Consider the following 23,360-nt stretch of genomic DNA (forward strand, 5'->3'; position numbering starts at 1 on the left):
AAATATGTGACTTGTGATCTAAAATTGGCAGCGATAGTCCACACGCTAAAGATGTGGAGACATTATCTCTTTGGAAGAAAAATTGTATTAATGATAGATCATGAAGGGTTAAAGTACTATTTTTATCATCCTAGGTTGAATGTTATTCAGGCAAGATGGTTGGCATTAATTATCAAATTTGATTTTGAAATCAAATACATCAAAGGCAAAGAGAACAAGGTAGTTGATGCACTCAACAGGATGCTACAAGTGGCTCGGGTAGCACCATGATTTCTTAGGAATTTGATATTCAAGCAAAGATCAAAGAGGCCAAGCAGCAAGATGAACATTATCAGCACATAAAGGAATGCTTATAGCAAGAAACGAAAGGGTTGTTGAGTAAGATTTTTTTTCTCACAAACGATGAACTGCTAAAGTTCAAAGCAAGATGGTATGTACCTTGTGGGGGTGACTTGAAGAAGCTCATCTTGGATGAATTCCATAGAAGACCATATTCTGGTCATCATAGTTATCAAAAAATGATAAAAACCATGAAGAAGTCATACTATTGGCCAGGAATGAAGAAGGATGTGGTTGAGTATATTACACTGATGATTGGAATGCTAGCAAGTAAAGGTTGAACGCAGACTGTTTGGTCAATTTAGTGATGTCTAAATTGCAACTTTTAAATGTCAACCCGGGGCTCGTAAGCTGATGAAGTGATGTGTACTGTATGTACTTAGGCAACTGTTTCTTAAGCTTTTGTCGTTTTTAACTTTTTAAGTTTGTTTTCAAATATATTTCTCCTACTGTGATGTGATGGAAATGAAATAAAGCGAGTGAAGTGTGTGTGATTGTGATGAGTTCTAAATGATTTCTTAAAACTTAAAAGTATTCTACAAGAAAGCTTTGAACAACAACTGAAATGAAATCAACTCTTAGAGGAAAATGAAGGCATCAAATAAAAGACTAATGACATTGGCCCAGTATCTCTGCTGCTGCAAGAAAATGAAGATGAAATCTATGTCAAATCTAGCTAAAAATAAAAACTAAGCAATGTGAAACTTGAAGTAAATCTACATAAAAGAAAGACTAGTCACAAATACTTTAACTTCTTCTTAACCTCTTGTCTTTTAACTGAATATATCATGTGAGAAACAGTTAAAAATAAGCCAAGCAATTGTGAGTTCTTGAGCAACTAAACCAAGCTGTGCTAAGTGATATTTTGGTCCTCAATAAAGATATTAGATTATGGAGAAGAAGCCATCAATAGGTAAACAACTTGATGTCTAAAAGAAGAAAGCAACTATGCACATTAAAGAAATGATAGTAAGGAAATAAAGGCTGCAAAACAAAGAAGTTTAGCAACATAGACAAGATGATCACAAGTGTCACTAGTTGTGAAAAAGAAAAGAAAGAAATTGTCCCGGGCACGCCTAAGAAACCTGCATAACACACTGATCAGACATGGAAAAGTGCAGAAATATAAATAAGCAGAATTCAACGTTTATATACAACTATTATACATGCTTGAAAAGAAATAACATTGCAGCAAATAAAAAGACATATATACAGCGATTATACATGAAATCAGAAAACGAAATGCAGGGAATTAAACTACTGTACAGTGGTTGTAGTAAACAGGGGCCCTCTGCCCACTTCAGCCGATCCAAAGAACAGTTACACGCTTAGAAACAGAACAGTCTTCTCATGTATTAATTTGCAAGTTTAAAAATACAGTGGGGAGCTCAAAACGATTACCAAAAAAACTAACTATCCAGCGTTCAAAGACGCTTTATTTATACAGAAGAAATCAAACTACTTTAACGAAACTTCAGCTATTCAAGCAGCTGTGTCAAAACACGTAATCTGGCTGCGTCCTCGGATTTAGGCAACGGTCGTTGTGGGCATTCAATCCGCTTGTTGGATTCATGTCTCCCACTGTCTTCGTGGCTGAAGAAGGTGCCACCTGTTCTTCACGTGCTCCAAAACAGAACACGCAGAGCCGTGTCACCGCCAATGACCTCTGTTTGACCGTATTTGCCTCTGCGTTGACTATGGGTTTTTATGACCAGTTTGGGTGAGCTGGAGGGACACACACCATGTCCTTGGTTCCACGAACTTGCCCATGTGGCTCTTCTTCCCGGAGGACACCTGGAACATACCGTTTAAGAAAAAAGCTGCGGAATCTGGGGTTGGCTGCGGAAACCCTGTGTGAGCTACAGAAACGCAGCACTTTGAACCAAAATTCTAAACCAACAACAGTCATTAGCATAATTAGCAAACCATGTAAAAAGTCCTAAAATACAATGATTTGAGCAATTTGATGGAGGGAATGAGTGACAAAAGAAGGAAATGAATAGGAAAAGGAGGCTGAGAGAATGTGTAAAGAAGTGCAGGTTTGAGGCTCAACATACCCCCACTGTGAAGGTGTTGCATGTCCTCATGCAACCAAAATTTTGTCATTGTTTTTCAATCCATGTGCTCAGATGCTTCTGCCAAAACATCCAGCCTTCTTCTCTTTCTCCTTGATGCCAAAATGGTCCTCGGTTTCTTGAATAAACACCTGAATTTCAAATTGATCAGTGCCCTGCTCAGCTTCTTACACTTTTTGTTCAACTTTCTATTCTTCTTCTGCCACAGTCCTAAGTGAAGCATGGTATTGTCATGGACAATCTTGTCCACCTTGCTTTGTTCTTTCAATGCTTCGTTTTCTTGTTTAATATGCCGGTTCAGGACTTCTAGCTCAAACACCTCCTGTTTTAAAGATTGGACCTCTTCCTCAAGAGGCAATATAGTGCTTGGACCTGCAACTGATTGCTCCAAGGTCTCTAAATAATTGTATGCCTCCTGCTGGTCAGGGTCAGTTTTAGGTGTTCTTCTCGGCCTGAACTCGAATTCTTGAGGACTGTTTTCTCTTTCTTGCTGAAAGGGACTTTCCTCTCGTGGAGGACTTGGCTCAATAACTAGCTGAATTGGAGTCTTTTCAGGTGTGCCTTCTCCCAAATCAATGAAATGTGATTGTTTTTCTTTAGTCACACTCATTTTTTCTTTAAGTCTACCGCTTCTTCTCACTTGTACACTAGTGCTCTTTTGCTGACTACTCTGTTTTTCTTTTTGTTTCTTCTTTGAGAGGGGAGTAGCTTGGAGTTGTACTAGTCTATCAGCCAAGGTTTGATAGTCTTCTTCTACTGAAGGTTCAGGTGATGGATATGACTCTTGAACAATTGTTTTCCCTTTATCCTTTTTCTGTTTCTTAGTTTTATCTCCCTTTTCCTCTTCTTCTTAAGCAGTTTCCTCAGTTTCTTCTGTAGGAGGATCTTGGGCTGCAGCACCTCTTTCTCTTCTCCTACTTCTTTTTGGGACTCTAGGGGAACTGCTAGAGGCTTCAGTCACCTCTTGGAAATGGTTTCTGGTTAGAAACTTTTCCCATGTATCCTTGTTATTCTTTAACTGCTCTTCTATGAGAATTTTAATGAACCCGTGATGATACAAGTGAGATTCAATATGGCCTACATTCTTTTGGACAGTGAAACTCATTTTCTTTAGGCTTGCTAACAGAAAATAGGGTAAATTGAGGGCATGGCCATCCATGAAATTCATCATAATTCTTGCATGGTACATATACATAGTGCCAAAGCGGCCCTCACATGTGATAAACTTTTGAACAAGTAATAACAATGCAGTCCATTCTTCCTTAATTACATGTACAGGAATCCCCTTAGTGAATATTGAAGTGTCCATACCTGGGTTCTTAAGCATGTCTTTCCATCCTTGGTCTTCCACCGTTCTGTTCTTAAACCATCTTTCTCCTTTTTGAGGTAGACTGGTTGTTGTGGCTATGGTGTTCTCTGTTACTGTGAACTTCAGGTCCCCCACTTCCACGGTATTTCCATTGAATGAACGAGCAAATGCCTTCGTTACCTCCTTATTATACCCTCTGAATTTCTGGATAAACTTCAGCCATTGTGCTTTCTTTAATGCTTCCTTTATCTGTGGATACCCTTCTAAATACTTCGGACCCTCAGGTTCAGCTCTAGCAGCTTCCCCATCTTCGGCTTTTCAACTTCGGCTGAAGCTTTGACTGCGTGTGAATGGTCAAGGAGGATGCTCACAGGAAAAACAGGTGGATTACGGCTGTAAGTGGAGTAGCCGTAACGTAATGCAAGGTGTATTGCAGAACAGTAATCGGGGTTTGAAACAGAGAACAGAGCTGTGGAGTTTGCAGCGTAAATGAGAGTGGAAGTGGTGTGAGTACGAGAGAGTAGAAGACAAACACGAGAAATGAGTTTGATGCATGCGTAGATGGAGTGATAAGTGAACGGAATAACGACCGAATCTTTTAGAGTCGGGTGGCTTACGCACACGTCTCAGCATTGGCTGCGGAAATGACGATAAGGAGAGTCGTGGTACATTGGGTTACGTCACAGAGGTACGGCCAGTAATGGAGGAGTAGCTCCATCTCGAGTTTTGAATTAATGATGATGAGGGAACCGTTAGAAAGGTATGAGGTGGACGAGGCATGATCGTGGAGAAGGAGTGGGATGATCTTGCCGAATCATTGCATTTAGTGGCTCTTTCCACGATTTAATAACTATGCGTAAAATGACATTAAATTGTTGTTTGGAAAAGATTTTGATCATACCTTCATAGATTTGCCATTTGTTGATTAAGGTTGCTGACCCCTTATTGCTTTCTTATCTTGCAGGTGCCTCCTATGCTTGCTGCCCTTGGTGATGTTGATACCTCTGACTGTGATTTTTCAAAACAGAGTACTGCTGTTGTAGAGACAGAGTGTGCTGGCTGCGGAAACTGGTGCAAGCTACAGAAACTGGTGCTAGCTGCGGAAACTGAAACAACACCCTTCTGTCTGTACAAAAAGTAGTTAGAGAAGACTTAACTAAATGAAATAGTCCTGAGAGGGACTTTACTGATGAAAATGAAATGAGATGAATGAAAATGGAATGAAAATGAAGTGGAATGGAGATGGAGATGGAAGTGAAGTGGATGAATTGAAATGGCGAATGAGATGGAAAGAGAGTGAGATTTTTTTTGGAAACTATAAAGTGTCAGGTGCCCCTGATTTTCACCTTATATTTTCTGTATAAGACTGCCAATTCAAGATTGGTTTTCAGGCTTATACAAAAGATTTTTTTTTTTTTTTTTCAACTGTAAGAGACAAAGATTAGGCTGATGGAGGAGGACTCTTCTCCACCAGCCTCATTGTAGAATTTTCTTGAAATACTTTGACAAAGTCCTCTTTTGAGAGTGGTTTATGATAAATTTTCAGTCGGTGGCCATTCAAAATGAGAGGAGTTTGAAGCTCATCAATAGTCTTGACTCGAACTGCTCCATTGCTAAAGACTTCATCAATCTCATATGGTCCAAGCCAATGAGTCTGAAATTTTCCTTTGAAGTCTTTAAACTTGGAATCAAACAGTAACGCCCAATCTCCCTTTTGAAACTTTTTCTCTTTGATATATCTGTCATGCCATTTAGCTCTTTGGTGCTGAACTAGATCGGTCCTTAAAATTGCATCTTGTCTTATTTCATCTAGCTCATTCAGCTACTCCATTCTGTGCTTTTGGGCTTCTGATAGATTCATCCCCAACTGAACTGCTATCTTGAAGGTCTTGACTTGAAACTCAATGGGGAGCAGGACTTCTTTCCCATAAACAAGTTCATAGGGAGAATGTCCTGTTGTGTTCCTCCATGTAGTTCGATAGGCCCATAAGGCTTCAGGAACCCTTTCTGCCCAATCTCTTCTGTGGAGATGAACAGTTTTGGTGATGATGCTCTCAAGAACTTTGTTTGTAGATTCCACTTGACCATTTGCTTGCGGATGGTATGGAGTAGATGTTCTGTGCTTGATTTTGTATTCTTCCATCAGCTTCTCCATCAAGTTAGATGTAAATTGACTTCCCTGATTTGTCACAATTTCTCTTGGGACACCAAAACGAGTAAAAATATCCTCAAAAAGAAATTGAACAACTGAATTTTCAGTGGCAGAAGCCAATGTCTTTGCTTCTACCCATTTAGTAACATAATCAGTACAAACCAATATATACTTCTTTTGCTTAGATGGTGGATTAATGGGTCCAATGAAATCTAAAACCCATTTTTCAAAGGGTTCGATGCATACCTGTGGCTGTAATGGCATTTCATTTGAAGGAGTTGGTCTCCCAACTCTTTGGCAGCTGTCACACCTTTTGACATATTGTTTTGCATCTTTGAAGAGAGAAGGCCAATAATATCCTAAAGAAATGATTTTATAGGCCCTCCTCTTGTCAGCAAAGTGTCCGCCACACGGTTCATCATGACATGCCTTAAGGATGTCAGGCATTTCATCTTCCCGAACACATCTTCTGATCACACAATCTAGCCCTGTTTTGAACAATTCATTAGAAATCCATGAATAATGTGAACTCTCCTGAATAATTTTCCTTTTCTCATTAGGAAATAAGTGTGGAGGTAGCTTCCCTATAACCAAATAGTTAGCAATATCTGCATACCAAGGAGTTTTAGTAGTTACTGCAAACAGATATTCATCTGGAAACTTATCCTCTACAGGAGAATCTTCGTTAGTGTTTTGGATTCTAGACAAGAAATCAGCTACTGTATTTTGTTTCCCTGGTCTATCTAACACAGTAATATTGAATTCTTGTAAAAGTAAAAGCCATCTTGTAACTCTGTCATTAGTAACAGGTTTGTTCATAAGATATCTAATTGCAGAATGATCAGTATGGACAAAAGTTTCATAGCCAGTTATATAGTGTCTAAACTTGTTAATTGCATGAACAACGGCTAAGAACTCTTTTTCAGTCACAGTATAATTTAACTCGGTAGGAGTCAAATTTTTACTGGTGTAATAAATGGCATAAGGAACTAAATCCTTTTGACCCAACACAGCTCCTAGAGTTGTATCTGAAGCATCTGTAGAAATATGGAAAGGAAGTTTCCAATTTGGCCCCCTCAAAATGAGTGCTTCAGATATCCTTGTTTTCAAAGTTTCAAATGCGGATTGACAGTCAGGATTCCAATTGAATTCACAGTCTTTTGTAAGTAATTTGAAGAGCGGAGATGCTATCTTGGTGAAGTTTTCAATAAATCTTCTATAATATCCGGTAAACCCAAGAAAACTTCTAACATCTTTTTGACAATTTGGAATAGGTAACTTGGAGATGACTTCAACTTTTGATCTATCAACTTTAATTCCATCTCCTAAAATATGATGTCCTAAAACAATCCCTTCAGTAAACATCATAAAACATTTTTCATGACTTAATGAAAGATTTGTTTCTTTACATCTTATAAGGACTTTTTCCAAATTTTCTAATGCCTCTTCAAATGAATTACCATAAACTGTATATCATCCATATAGACCTCTACACAATCATGAATTAGATCAGAAAAGATTCCTAATACTACCCTTTGAAATGTTGCAGGTGCATTACATAATCCAAAAGGAAGTACTCGGTAAGCAAAAGTTCCCCATGGACAGGTAAATGTGGTTTTGTCCTGATCTTCAGGTGCTACCTGAATTTGATTGTAACCACTAAAATCATCCAAAAAAGAGAAGTACTTTTTGCCTGCTAAAGTATCTAATACTTGATCAATAAAGGGTAAAGGAAAGTGATCCTTCAAGGTTGCTTTGTTCAATTCCCTGTAATCAATGCAAACCCTCCATTTACCATTCTTTTTAGGTACTATAACCAAAGGGGAAACCCACCGGCTATCTAAAATGGGGTAAATGAAGTTTACATTAAGTAACTTTTGGAGCTCTTCTTTCACTATCTCCCTAAGGTTTGGATTCATCCTTCTTTGAGGTTGTCTGATTGGTTTACTGTTTTCCTCAATGTAGATGTGATGAATGCAAGTCTTAGGGTCAATGCCTTTCATATCAGTATACTCCCATGCAAATGCAGTAGAATGTTTTTGCAATATTTTGGTTAGCTCCCCTTGTTGTGATTTTTCCAAGTTTCTGTTGATATTCAATGTTTTTCCTGGAAAAATCTCAATGGCAGAACTACCAAACTCTTCCATAGAGAAAAGAGACATTTGTCTAGATGATAGACACTCAATGTCATAATCCAACTGAAATTGTGTGGAGTCATATTCTGAAGATGGTTCAAAATTTTCTAATGTGTTCAGAATTTGACTATCTTCACTAACCTCAGAAATGGTAAAGACAGGTTGTATAGTATCTTCATCATCAACCCACTCATTATCTCCTATTTCTGTAATTGCTTTTGCTGGAGGATACAGATTGAACTTCTTTGTCGAATTACCATCAGAAATATACATATCCCCAGACCTACAACTTATGAAAGCATCAGCTGTGGCTAGCCAAGGTCTTCCTAAAATAAGAGGATGTCCTCCTAGATTACTCTTGGGAGTTAAAATCATGAAATCCACTGGATATTCCCAAAAGTCTAGGGAGACTGGAATGTCTTCTAATACACCATCTGGTTTAATAATTGATCGATCTGCCAATTGCAATAAAGTAGGTGTAAAAAGAAGATTAGGAAGTTTTAGCTGTTCCATAGTCTGTCTACTCATAATGTTAATAGCAGCCCCTAAATCAATCAAAGTATTTGGTATTTCTACCCCATTGATATGTGTTTTGACAATTGGACTACCAGGGTCTACATATTTCTGCATAGTAATTTTTCCCATCATGATATCTGCAATTTTTCCTACCAGGTGGATCCTTCTGGTATCTCTTGGTTTCCTTCCTGGTCTTTTAAGGTTCAACTCCTTTATTGTTTTTGCTAGAATAGGAATTTCCTTAATGGCTTGTAACAAGGGAATCTTGATACAGACATTCTTCAATTCATCTAGAAAATTATAGTCAGGCAACCAAATTTGTTTTTCCACTCCTTTGTCAATTTGTAATCTTTCAGGAAAAGGAGGTGTGGATAAAGATGTAGGTTGCTCAACTATGGGAGTTGTGGGGGTTAATTCTTTTTCTTTTCCTTTCTGAGTGTTTGGATTTTGAAGAGATGCTTCAGAACCCTTATTGGCTTCAAGAGACTCTTCCTCAAAAATGCTTTGCTGTTGAGTATTTATAGAAGGTTTATCTAGAATTTTACCTGATCTAAGTTGTACTTCATTGAGAGGAACAATCATATAGGTAGGAAATGGTTGACCTTCCATCATGTAAGCATTTTGAGGGTTTTTATTATTGGGGTTTGGCAATGGCTGAGAAGGAAGTTGATTTGACTTCTGTTGGAATGGAAGCAAGAGTTGAGAATTTTGATTCTTTTGAGAAGGTTGTTGTTGTGGAAATGGCAATGATAGTTGTGGATTTTGATTTGGAAGTTGTGGAGCTTGTTGGTTTTGAAAAGATGGAGGATATTGGTAGAATTGAGCAAATCTCCCATAAGGATTTTGCATACCTTGTACCCATGATTGAAAAGGATTTTGAGGTTGGGACCAAGGTTGTTGCCAAGGATTCCAATTCGGTGGGGGTTGAAAATTCATAAAGTTGTTAAACCCTTGATTTTGTTGCCCTTGCCAAGGTCTCCTTGCAACAAAACAGAGAGATTCGAGTGTATTTGGATCTTCTTGAAAGACAGCTTTGAGCCCAGGGATTGAAGGACAATCCTTGGTCTCATGATTCTCTGAACAAATTACACATGTCTCTACAACTTTTGCATCCAAGGGACATTCCCTTAGAGCATGTTTCTTTCTACATTTTGGGCAAAAGATGGCCAAAGCCTCAGCTTCTGCTTTCTGCTTATTGTGAATCTTAATGGTGTCTAATTGTTCACTAAGACTTCCTAAGATATCAGTTTTAAATTCATCAAGCATATTGCCAATCTCAGCCCTACTTACTGATCCAGTTGCAGATTTATTCGCTCTGATGAGAGAAGGATCTCTAGGCCCTTTTTGAGTTTTTGATTTCCCCCTTGAGAGATGGACACATAGCTCTGCTATATCATTGAGTGAAAGTTGAGATATATCTCCTTTCCCCATCATGTTCAGAATATCTATCCATTCATCTCTAATGGCTTTTAATAGGAGGGCTTTCAAGGTCTCCTCATCTAAGTTACTCATTTTTTCTCTTTTCAGGTTGTATTGAAATCTTTCAAGTAAATCCTCAAAGTTTTCATCTTCTCTTTGCACCATTTTGAATACCTCATCCTTGTGATTGGTGGGCATACAATAGTCCAGGTACCTATCCAAAAATGTTTGTTTCATATCATTCCAAGACCTAATGGATTGAGTGAGTAATCCCATGAACCATTTCAAAGCTTGTCCTTTCAATGTTGAAGGAAACAATTTGAGTTTTTGAGAGTCATCCAGATAATCATAAGTTCGACATACGACTTCAAACTCAAATAGAAATGTTTCAGGGTCCTCATTCCTTAACCCATGGAAGTTTGGGAGGACAGATGGTGAGATGTTTTTCATGGTGGCTCGGGAGTCCTCATCGACTATAGGAAATCCAAATGAGTTATCTCCATCCCTATTTCCTCCAATGTTACCTCTACCTCCTCCATTGTTTCCTCCTCCTCCTCCTCTACCTCTACCTCTACCAGCTCCTTCCTCTGTCATAGTAGTTTCCCTAGAGACTTCAGAGTCTTCTGGTTCTTCTACAAAGGGTGAATGAGAAGGAATTTCTCCCTCTTCTTCAGATGATTCTACTTCTTCAATTACAATTTGTCCTTCTGTAGAAGGAAGGAAAGGATCTCTTTCTGATTCAAATTCAATAGAAGGTGTGGGAGAGTCAACTCTTGCCTCTTGAATTCCAGGAATCCTAGGGCTAGGAGTGTCAGTTGGAGATGAGGGAGGTGTCTCTTGTTTATTCCTTGAAGTAGATGGACTTGTAAAAATCAAACTCTTAGCTCTAGCTAAAAACCTTCCCCTAGAATCTCTTGCTCTATGCATGTCATTTTTTATTTTCCTTCAAGTCGGGGTAATAATTCTCTTTCTGATCTTCCAGATCACTCTAGGTGCAAGAAGAGAGCATACTCAAGAAACTATTAAACCAATAACTTTCTCTTTTCTGATCCTCCAGATCACTCTAGGTGCAAGAGGAGAGCATACTTTGAGAGGTTATTAATTTTCCTTCCTTGAAATTTTCTTGTTTTTTTTTAAGAATTGGCTACCTAATTTCACTTCCCCGGCAACGGCGCCAAAATGTTTGGTCAATTTAGTGATGTCTAAATTGCAACTTTTAAATGTCAACCCGAGGCTCGTAAGCTGATGAAGTGATGTGTACTGTATGTACTTAGGCAACTGTTTCTTAAGTTTTTGTCGTTTTTAACTTTTTAAGTTTGTTTTCAAATATATTTCTCCTACTGTGATGTGATGGAAATGAAATAAAGCGAGTGAAGTGTGTGTGATTGTGATGAGTTCTAAATGATTTCTTAAAACTTAAAAGTATTCTACAAGAAAACTTTGAACAACAACTGAAATGAAATCAACTCTTAGAGGAAAATGAAGGCATCAAATAAAAGACTAATGACATTGGCCCAGTATCTCTGCTGCTGCAAGAAAATGAAGATGAAATCTATGTCAAATCTAGCTAAAAATAAAAACTAAGCAATGTGAAACTTGAAGTAAATCTACATAAAAGAAAGACTAGTCACAAATACTTTAACTTCTTCTTAACCTCTTGTCTTTTAACTGAATATATCATGTGAGAAACAGTTAAAAATAAGCCAAGCAATTGTGAGTTCTTGAGCGACTAAACCAAGCTGTGCTAAGTGATATTTTGGTCCTCAATAAAGATATTAGATTATGGAGAAGAAGCCATCAATAGGTAAACAACTTGATGTCTAAAAGAAGAAAGCAACTATGCACATTAAAGAAATGATAGTAAGGAAATAAAGGCTGCAAAACAAAGAAGGTCAGCAACATAGACAAGATGATCACAAGTGTCACTAGTTGTGAAAAAGAAAAGAAAGAAATTGTCCTGGGCACGCCTAAGAAACCTGCATAACACACTGATCAGTCATGGAAAAGTGCAGAAATATAAATAAGCAGAATTCAACGTTTATATACAGCTATTATACATGCTTGAAAAGAAATAACATTGCAAAAAATAAAAAGACATATATACAGCTATTATACATGAAATCAGAAAACGAAATGCAGGGAATTAAACTACTGTACAGTGGCTGTAGTAAACAGGGGCCCTCTGCCCACTTCAGCCAATCCAAAGAACAGTTACACGCTTAGAAACAGAACAGTCTTCTCATGTATTAATTTGCAAGTTTAAAAATACAGTGGGGAGCTCAAAATGATTACCAAAAAAACTAACTATCCAGCGTTCAAAGACGCTTTATTTATACAGAGGAAATCAAACTACTTTAACGAAACTTCAGCTATTCAAGCAGCTGTGTCAAAACACGTAATCTGGCTATGTCCTCGGATTTAGGCAACGGTCGTTGTGGGAATTCAATCCGCTTGTTGGATTCATGTCTCCCACTGTCTTCGTGGCTGAAGAAGGTGCCACCTGTTCTTCACGTGCTCCAAAACAGAACACGCAGAGCCGTGTCACCGCCAATGACCTCTGTTTGACCGGATTTGCCTCTGCGTTGACTACGGTTTTTATGACCAGTTTGGGTGAGCTGGAGGGACACACACCATGTCCTTGGTTCCACGAACTTGCCCATGTGGCTCTTCTTCCCGGAGGACACCTGGAACATACCGTTTAAGAAAACAGCTACGGAAACCCTGTGTGAGCTGCGGAAACCCTGTGTGAGCTGCGGAAACGCAGCACTTTGAACCAAAATTCTAAACCAACAACAGTCATTAGCATAATTAGCAAACCATGTAAAAAGTCCTAAAATACAATGATTTGAGCAATTTGATGGAGGGAATGAGTGACAAAAGAAGGAAATGAATAGGAAAAGGAGGCTGAGAGGATGTGTAAAGAAGTGCAGGTTTGAGGCTCAACACAGACATCCAGCGAGATTGCTACAACTAATCCCCATTATAGAATGCAAATGGGAAGTGATTTCCAAGGATTTTATCACGGGTTTTCCAAGGACATCCAAGCAACATGATGCAATCATGGTTATGGTAGATAAGTAGATCAAATCATCTCACTTTGTGGCAGTAAAATCCACTTATACAGTGAGTGATATGGCTCAAGTATTCATAAAATATATTGTGAGGTTATACGGAGTACCTAAGAAAATTATCTCGGATAGGGATGAAAAGTTTACTTCTAAATTTTGGAAAGGAATGTTTGTTGGCCTAGGGACATAATTGGATTTCACTACAACACATCATGCATAGACAAATGGGAAAACGAAAAGGGTGAACAGAGTACCATAATGCATGCTTAGGATGTATGTCATGCACTAGTCAAGGAAGTGGGAAGAATTTATTTACTGGTGGAGTTTGCTTATAACAATCGATACCAAGAATCATTAAAGATGAGTCCATTAGAGGCTCTTTATGGTAAGAAATGCAGTACTCCTATCAACCATAATGATCCTTTGAATAAGGTGCATGTTGGGCCAAATATGCTAAAGGAGATGGATCAGGAAACCATTACCATTAGACAGCATTTAAACATAGATCATGACATGCAAAAGGGCTATGCAGACCAACATATAGTGCACAAGGAATTTAAAGTGGAGATCACATGTACCTCTGCATTAGACCAAATAAAATTTCATTAAGAATTGGGTCTTGTGCCAAGTTGGCACCATGGTTTTGTGGGCCATTCTAGATTTTGGAAAGAGTGGGGCCAGTTGCCTATAGATTGGCATCGCCACCCATGATGAAGGCACATGATGTCTTTCCATATTTCTTTTCTTAAAAATTATGTACATGATTCTAATCATGTTTTTTATTAGTATATGATACAGGTGGAATCTAAGGGAGAGTTCTAGCCAGAGTCATTATGCATATTAGATAAGAAGCAGATCGCACTATGGAATCAAGTCATTGAACAAGTCAAGGTGAAATGGAGGAAATTTAGACCAGAGGAAGCCACCTGGGAGATGGTTGAACAAATGAGGGTATCACACCCATTGTTTTGTTGGCTAAGTAGTTGTAAATGTAAATGTAAATGAATGTAAAGAGTTGTGTATATAAATCTCTTGTAAATTCTATGTTCGGGTATAGAACATCTAGGATGGTGTTCCCCTAAGGGGGTGGGGATTTTGACGACCCCTATAGCTAACCTTCTTGTAAACATCATTATGAATTGTAATTCATGTAAATTATGTGATATTGAAACACGTTTATTGGCTGAGATGGGACACATATTCAGAGGTCTACAGGAGGAGAAGTTGCTTGTAAACCCAAGCCTTGCATTTATCCCATCACCTAAATCCTTGTGGTTTAATGACATTGTTGTGCATTCATTGCATGGAGGAGATGGACCTACTTAGTAGGTGGAGGATGAGTTGGAAAACTTGCTATTGTGAATCGTGTTTACAGTGTCAACATGCAAGAGAAAGGATTCGGAAGAAAATATTGGCAAATAGACTAGACGGTATCAATTGTTGAGCATCATCAAGAGAGGAGAAGAATTATCATTCTGCGAAATTGGGCATCACGGGACAAAATGAAGAGAGAGAATGGGATGCAAATTAGATTCTAGCAGTTGTTTTGTTTTTCCTAGAAGGCTTAATTTCTTTCAGAATATATGTTTTGTGCTCCTGGCATGGATTCCTTATGTTTTCTCTAAGACCTGTGTTGTGCATGTGTGTTGTTTTTACTGAGACTTAGGTGTATGTTGCATGTTGTTTTTCCAGAGAGAGTTTGGTGGAGTTGTGATACTCATGTGCTTATTGAGTTAATAAACCCAAAAGGGCCTACTCGTTGATAAACCACATGAGTAATGGCTTGCCTCGAGGTTGATAATCCACTAGGAACTTGTTTGGTTACTAAACTACTATTAGGCTGAGACACCTAGGTGCTTGCTGAAAGGAGTTGATAAACCACCAAATGCTTGCCTTGGGGGTTGATAAACCACTTGTGTGCTTATTTAGTAGGCTAGTAGACCACCTGGACAGTAGGTTCTTAACTCCTGCAGTAGCTAATATAGCTAATAAACCTCACATTGTGCTAATGATCCTTGTCCATAGTTGTCTTGATACTCTCTCTACATTGGTCAAATCCTTGTGGTTGTTGTTCACTGATTTGAGGAGTTCCTATGGTGTTACAGTTGGGGTTGTTGAGAAACTACCTGAGAAATGAATTTTTCCTTTTATTTGGTTGACTGACTATTGATGAGAGAACTCTTGAGAAATCACCTCCTCAAACTCTGAATCTAGTTTGGGGGTGATAGACTACAGGAAAGATAACAAAGCAATTGGCCGATGGTTGGGTGGAGAGTTGATGTCCCACTCTTAGTTTCCAGTCATTTGAATATAATAAGATCAGTTGCTTACTTGTATAATTGATGCATTGAAAGGATGAACATTGTTGTTATGTGATATATATACATGTCTAGTACTGTAAATGGAGGAATCCATTATTCATGTTTGTCTAAGACGAGATGCTTTGTAATATATGTAATTATCATGGCTATAAGGGGCCTAAAGGCCTTTGTATTAATTTAATACATTTATGAAGCGCAGAGTTGTTCACATGGTCCTGTGTGACTACGGAATGTGGACAACTAAGATGTTACAGCGTATGAATTCCATTGATTGCTAATCTAGTTGACAAAAAGGCCAAGTCGACGTTTGGTCAAGAGTCAACCAAAGGGTATTCAAATTTTATGCTAGGTTGAGGTTGGAGTTGAGCCGATGAGTTGTTCCTTGTGCATAGTTACAAAGGTGTCGAATTTCCACGATGAGCAATTAGTAGCCAGTGTGGGGCCATTACGGGAGGAGCCAAATTGTTGGGCACCTAATTCATCTGAGGGATTACCAACCAATGAGGTAATGGCATGTTTTTACTTATGTGTATAAATTTGTTTGTGTAGGGCAGAGGTCCCTGACTCAACATGGGACATATTCAATGTTTTCAGCCTAAATGAAGTTTTAACTAACTGTCAACATTGAGTTTCCATCAGTCCAAATTAGGGTTTTATATAGTCAAGGTAAGTCGATTGGTTAGGTCATTTTGAATGATCTTGTCTAGTTGAGGTAAGTCAAATGGTTGGGTCATTTTGATTGATCTTTTCTAGTTGAGGTAAGTTGATTGGTTGGGTCATTTTGACTATTTTGTCTAGTCAAGGTAAGTCGACTGGTTGGGTCATTCTGACTGATCTTGTATAGGCTTGCTAAGTTGACTAGTTGGGTCATTTCAATTAATCTTGTATAATCGTGCTAATTCGACTGCTTGTGGTAAGTCAGCTTGTTGTGTTAAGTTGATGGGTTGGATTGTCTCCACCAGTTCTGTCATGTTACCTGATCGAGTTTGGTGAACCAGTTGGATTGTGTCGAAAAGCACTCAACTAATTGAGTAGAGTGGTGTATTCCAAAGTTAATTCCACAAAATTTGAAGTAGAAATTTTGTAACCCCGTTTCCATAATGAGACCATGGAGGTTGGGTTAAATGAAAGTAACACTTTCCACTGAGTTGGTTTAGCCTAAGTGGTGGAAGGCACTGTTACAAGTGTGACCAAGATCATAGTGTGTTAAGAGATGATTATGTCAGAGGTAATAACGGTCAAGGGTTATAGTATGTTTGTATTCATGATGATTATGGATCAAAGTGTTTTAAGAAGATAGTGTGCTAGGGGTGATAATGTTTTTGGGGGTGATGTTATCATCAACCATAACCAACTAGTCAACCATTGTCAATTATAATAAAGTATATTCAACAACAATCAACTATGATCAAATGTGTATTATTATTGTCAATCATAGTTAAACATAGTCAAATGAAGTTAACTATGATCAGCCATGGTTGATCATAGTGAATCATACACAACTATATTCAAACATAGTTAAATATAGTCAACCATGATCAACTATTCAAGTAGAGCTAAATATAGTCAACCATGATCAAGTAATCAAGCGTAATCAACTATCAAAAATTGTGTCCACCAACTCTTGACTAGAAAATGTTCATATCATTGTTCAAACAAAAGTGGATACAATCTTATAGTCTGATTGCAATACCCAATGCTAATTGGTATGTTGCTTTGTATGTCATTATCGACATTGTTTTCAACACAACGATGTTAGTGTTGGATGATAATGTCACAATATCAAGTGATAACAAATGTTAATATAAGTGACTATTGGATGTAAGAGAGAATTTTATGGAACCATGGGGGGAAAGATAAACATTTTTTTGGTAGCAAACTAGTGAGAAACCTATTGCATGACAACAAAGTGGACAGGTGCAATGAAATAGTAGTTAAGTTAGATATAGATGGTGCTCCTAATAGAGCCAAACATGCCTTTGTGGTACAAAATTTGATTTCACAAAGGAATGGATCTATCAAGCAAGGTTTGCATTTATAAAGCTTAAATTGCTTGGGCCATGGTTTATGGCATGCCTTCTTATTTCTTTCCAAAATTAAGAGGAATTAGATAAAAACTCCTCATGTTCCCAATCTATATATATTAAAGAACCCAGGACTTCCTTAGCATCAACTTAATAAGTAGAAGAAATATTTAATCCACACCTAATTTGCATGACATGTTATTCCTTGGATATTCAAATAGAAGTACAAAGACCTTGGAGATTCAACCAAACTATATTAATTCTAAAGGGTTGCAAACTCCTTTATAGTATACATAATGAAATTGAATATATAAAATGGTTTTGGAAATATGTTTGGACAAAATTCTACATTGTAAAGGTTAATGAGGTGAATGTCTTTTACTAGATTTGGCTTATTAGAATGTGCTCCTCGTGACGGAAAACCATAAAAGAAAGGCACCTACGAGCCTTTGTTGTGGGGCTATGAATTAGCAAGTGAATTTTGTGTGCATTGTTTTCTCCATTTTCACATGACCATAAAGAATGGAAGATTTTGTTGGTGGAATCAAGCATATGAGACCTAGTTCGTGCTTTGGAGTGGCCCCCTTCTTCAAAGTTTGGCAATGTACTTACCTAGTTTCTTTGAACTTAAATACCATCATTTTCAAACTTCTGAACTTTCTTTCCATATATGTGTTTCAAGAGTTGCACAATTACAAACCCAACCTCACTCCCCTACATCATAAACATAGTGGTATTTGTCATGTTTTTCTCCATTGTGCCAACTTTTATTCCAAAGAAAACCCCTTTGTGAAAGACCCATAGATGAACACCTATTTACATAGACTTACTTTACTGGTCAATGAAAATCAAGGAGGTCTAAGTAGTTGATGATAATATAAATAAATTTAAAGATAGATCATTAAATAAAAGAACCACTAATGGGAGAACAGATGTTCAAATGATAGCATAATTAAAATGGAATGTAAAAAAGACCAAAAAATGAAAAGAGAAGATCAATTGAACAAGACATTGTCAAGCATTCAAGGGAAGACTCGGTGAAGTGGAATCAAATTGGAAGATCTAGGTGATTGAATGGCTCCATGTCACATCTTAGTGGAATGACTTTATTATGTCAAATATGGTCTTCCATAGTGTACCAACCTTGAGGAGAAAGTCCAAAAGATGCAATAACTTTAGCACTAGGTAGAATGCCTTGATGGGGATGACAAAACTATGGCCTTCCTCCTATGAATGAACAAGACATTGTCAAGCATTCAAGGGAAAATTCGGTGAAGTGGAATCAAATTGGAAGATCTAGGTGATTGAATGGCTCCATGTCACATCTTAGTGGAATGACTTTATTATGTCAAAGATGGTCTTCCATAGTGTACCAACCTTGAGGAGAAAGTCCAAAATATGCAATAACTTTAGCACTAGGTAGAACGCCTTGATGGGATGACAAAACTATGGCCTTCCTCCTATGAAACTTCCAAATAAAAGGGGAATCCTCACCAGTGATGAGGCCTCAAGTTGATAAAATCTCAATTTATGAGAACTATGTCCCTTGTAAATGCTCATTTGATAAGTGTGTTTTTCTTCATTAACAAATTTGTTTTGTTACACTATTGGAAGATAAGATTTAGAATTTAAGTCTAATTTTTGTTTCTTAGATAAATCTTGTAGCTCCATGAACTCCCTTACATAAATGCATACCTTCAACCCCTTACCACCCACGCCTCTTAGAGGGTGAAGGTGCCCATTTGTGTGTTGTGCATTTCCTAGGAGGTGTGGGTGGTAGGTGGTTGAGTATGGGAAATGGAAAATTGCATTGCGCATACAATGCACACAAATGTATTTTATCAATATCTACATCAAGAAAAGCACATTGCTATTATAAGAATGTTGAAAATATATGTTATGCCAAATGGAAAAGATGATGTGTTAATTTGTTGTATATTTGTACTAACCTTGGATGCCAAGGATAGGTGTGCACCTAGTCACTTTTTTATTGCAATTGGTACTTGAGAAATATCAAGTTAAAATGAATTTATGGTATTTGATATAGAACCACATATGTTTTGTTTGAAAAATGAACTTTATTTGTATTATAACTTTCATTTAATCAAAAAACTAATTATAATGTTATTGAACCACAAATTTCTATTTTCCGAGGCATTGCCTCATTCATCACATTGTAGAACCATTGATATTCTAGTGCTCCATCATTGGTAGTATGCATAAGGGATCCCTATTTTATGTATGTGTACATCAACATAATATCATGATTCCATCCATACAAATAATGCCAATTCAAGTGTCATACCACCCTAATAACCCTAATACCATGCTTGCTTAAAAACCCCATTGCTCAAAGCAAAAGTAGACACTATTCAACTATTTCCTTTTGTTTTGGAGGTGTTTAGCATTGAATTACAAACAGCCTCATGAAAAATCATTTTTTTTCTAATTGCATTAGCATGATAAAGCATATATATTTCTTATATTAAGTTGATTTTAATTTTAGTATTTTCCATATAGCCAATAGGATATCTTAACTATTATTGAAATCCATTTAATATTGATCCCATTGGAAAAATAGATAGTGTTTCATTGAAAACTAAAAATGTCAACTTATTGAATGCAAGTAGTTTAGAATATGTCCAAATATGAATAGTTTGAAAAATGTCTATGTTCATTTTTTCAAGTTTGTGCCAAATGATTTTAAATTTGAATCTGTAACATGTTATGTGAGATTCTTTTGAGTTGTTAAACATTTTTTCCAAGTTACAAAACACAAAGAAAACCCCAAGTACTTCCCCTCATTTCAAGAATGGTATCTAGAGTAAACCTTAGATTCCTCAAGATACAAAGGCCAATCAACAACTAGGCTAGAAGCCATTACAATAATATATGTATTATAAGCTCAACATGTCACCTGTGAAATTTAACCTGAGTGGGTAGGATAACAATCACTCCTAACGCCCCGGATGCGGGTGATCGCTAGCCATGTGACACACAAGGCTCGTCCAAAGGGCATGTGTCCGCCCGGACGAGCCAAGCATGACAGAAGGACACGCACACATTCTACCACCCTTCAGCATTTAAGGAGGGGAATTAAGAAGGTTGACAGAGAAGTCCTGTCGACCATCAAGGCGATTCTTGAGAAGCGCATCATGGCGCTTCATAACAGCCTTCTCCCAGACATTCTTACGCCATTTCTCGCTGCAACTGTTTCGTTCTCACCGGAGGTGACGGAGGTTCTGAACTTTGATTGTGAATGTGAGTGTGATGCTGCGGAGGAGTGGGGCAATTGGCAAGCTCACAAGCAAGCCAATTGCGCCTCTGAGAATTTGGTAACGCCTCTCTGTATGCGCCTTTCGTTAGCTCCTGCTCTGGCTTCGTTAGAAGGTGAGGGCACTCGGAGCTTCAGCTCGTATCCGCGTCCATTGTTAAGTCCTGTTCTGGCTTCGTTAGAAAGTGTGGAGGCTCAGAGTCTCAGCCCTCAATCAAACATTAAGAAAGAGGGTCAAGGCTCTGCTGCCACTGCTCTCGGCAATTGGGAAACTCAAACCTGGTCTGGCAGCATTTCTAGGCCGACTCCGCTGTTTCACTGTGGAATTAAGCGCTCTGCTCATAAGACCAGCATGCAGCATACTAGGGGAAGAGGCAGCGGCGGCAGGGGTGGGTATAGTGGCAGAGCCCCCTCGACTTCCTCCTCAATTGAGGAATCCTCTGAATGCAGAAGGCCGAGGGAAGGCCCCCGGGCAGGCAGAATGGGGAACAGCCTGCGCGCATGGATTGTGGGCACACGGAACACCCAATGGTGCGTTACCGCCTCCCCTGCACCTTAGCTAATTCCACTTTCTTTGTGACTGTCTCTGTTGAGCATTGTAGCAATCCATGGGAAGATGAGGATGACATCCCTCGGGCCAACCCTCCGCGTGTTCCTGGGATTGTTCCCATGGTGGATATGGAATTCCCTGCTGTTGAGATGATGCGGCCCTTACATGACCCGGGAGCGAGCCTGAGAGAGCCTGTTGGTGACTCAGGCGCTGGCCCAAGCGACCGTGGAGCGCGCAACCTTGGCAAAGCTATCCTTCAGCCTCCACGCTGCAAGGCAGAAGATGAGCCGCAGACCACTGACGAAGATTGACATGCCCAGCTCGCACTCCAGGTTCTACAGCAAGAATTTTTCTCAGTCAGCTTCCTATGCGGTTATATATGAGTCTGTCACTCTGTCTCTATGTAATGGTGTCGGTTTTATGTTATCTCTGTTCTGTGTCGATGTTCCGCAAGTGTATATGTCCATGTGTCAGCTGCATGAATGTGGCTAAGTCTTTATCCATGTGTCCTCTGTCCATGTGTCCTATGCAATTCTGGCAAGAATTCTCAAGTGTCTACTGTCTGTCCACGGACAAATTTTACAGGGCCGCGGCCCCGTTGTAATTTTCACAATGTAACTCTGCTCTTGCTGTAATATAATAGTTTAGTATTACTTAGAAAAAAAAACAATCACTCCTAACGACCCAAGATAAACCCAATTGACATGAAATTGTTAAATTTAGAAGTGAAGTTGCAAAAATGAAATGCTCTAGAACTGTCATTTGCGGAATCCAATTGATTCACAAATTTAATTGTGGCATTTCGAAATTATCCTCAATCCTCATTTGGGATATTCATGAATGTCCTCCTAGCACCATTTGCAAGATTTACGTACCTACATCATTCATTGGTGAGATCTAAATGAACCACAAGCCCTTAATTGAAGGTCTTAAAAAAATTGTGACCTTTCATTAATGATACTCAAGAGCAACATACAAAACTCCCAACTTTGTGTTATGGTATCACATTTCATGTTTTTTTTTCTTTTATTTGTTTGAAATGAGATCCAAAATTGTATTTTAGTAGATTGTAAAGTAGAATTCATAAAAACAAAAAAACAAAAACAAAAAAACAAAAAATCAATTTTTAATACTCAACAATAACAACAATAAAATTGAACTATAATATTTGTCTCATCCAAACTTTTTGAACCCTAAGCAATACTTTGAAAAGTTTTTAGAAAAATCGCTACAAAGATTAAGAAAGTCCATGCCATGGAGTGCTAAATTTAGCTAAATTTTAAATTGTAACATAGAGAGGGACAGATGCAAGACATCATATAACCCCTTCTTTGTTCACATGACTAAAGTAATTAGAAGTACCAAATATTAAATTATTTGCATATAATATTGTAAAGGATTTGTTTGAAGTTCAAATTTCAAATCAAAATAGGTTTACAAACATCAACACCGAGGGAAGAAAAACAACTAGAGGCATATAAACATCAACATCTAGGGAGAAAAAACTAGAATAAAGATGATGCTTTCAAAGACCAAATATATCAAAAGCCTGCAAATTCTACCTAAATTTCATATACAAAGTAACTATATGCAAATCTTGATATAAAGGTCAAATTTCAAATGAAAAAATATTTAAAAAATCAACATCCAAGGGAAAATAAGCAACTTGAATGAGAAAGATGCTTCAAAAACCAAATACATCCAAAATCTGCAAATTTTACCCAAATTTCATATACAAAATAATTATTTGCAAATTTTCTCAATCAAATCTTTATACTATGAAGGATTTTATTTAAATACATATGAATACGCACATGTAGAATTTTGGGTCAGATAAATGGACCACTAGGTAACTATTTTTGCCCTGGTATTGAGAAAAGCAAAATGCTTTGGCCACCTGGTGATAGAGTATGCCACATGGACAACTCATAAAATAAAATATCATAAAAAGAAATGCTAACATAGAAAACAAATAACACAAGCAACAAAAAAAAATCTATATCTAAATTATTTTTACTTCTCAGCAATAATAAATCCAAAATTGATATATATATATATATATATACCGCCACAAGGAATTAGAGCAGCTTGAAACTGAAGCTTTATATTGGGATTACTTCATTTTTTCAACCATTTTATCCATTTAAAAATTTACTAACATTTATCTTTCCACGTATG

The sequence above is a fragment of the Pinus tabuliformis genome, chromosome 8 (genome assembly GCF_031772625.1).
Source record: "Pinus tabuliformis cultivar Carrire ecotype Pingquan chromosome 8, CPIR1, whole genome shotgun sequence".
Lineage (NCBI taxonomy): Eukaryota > Viridiplantae > Streptophyta > Pinopsida > Pinales > Pinaceae > Pinus > Pinus tabuliformis.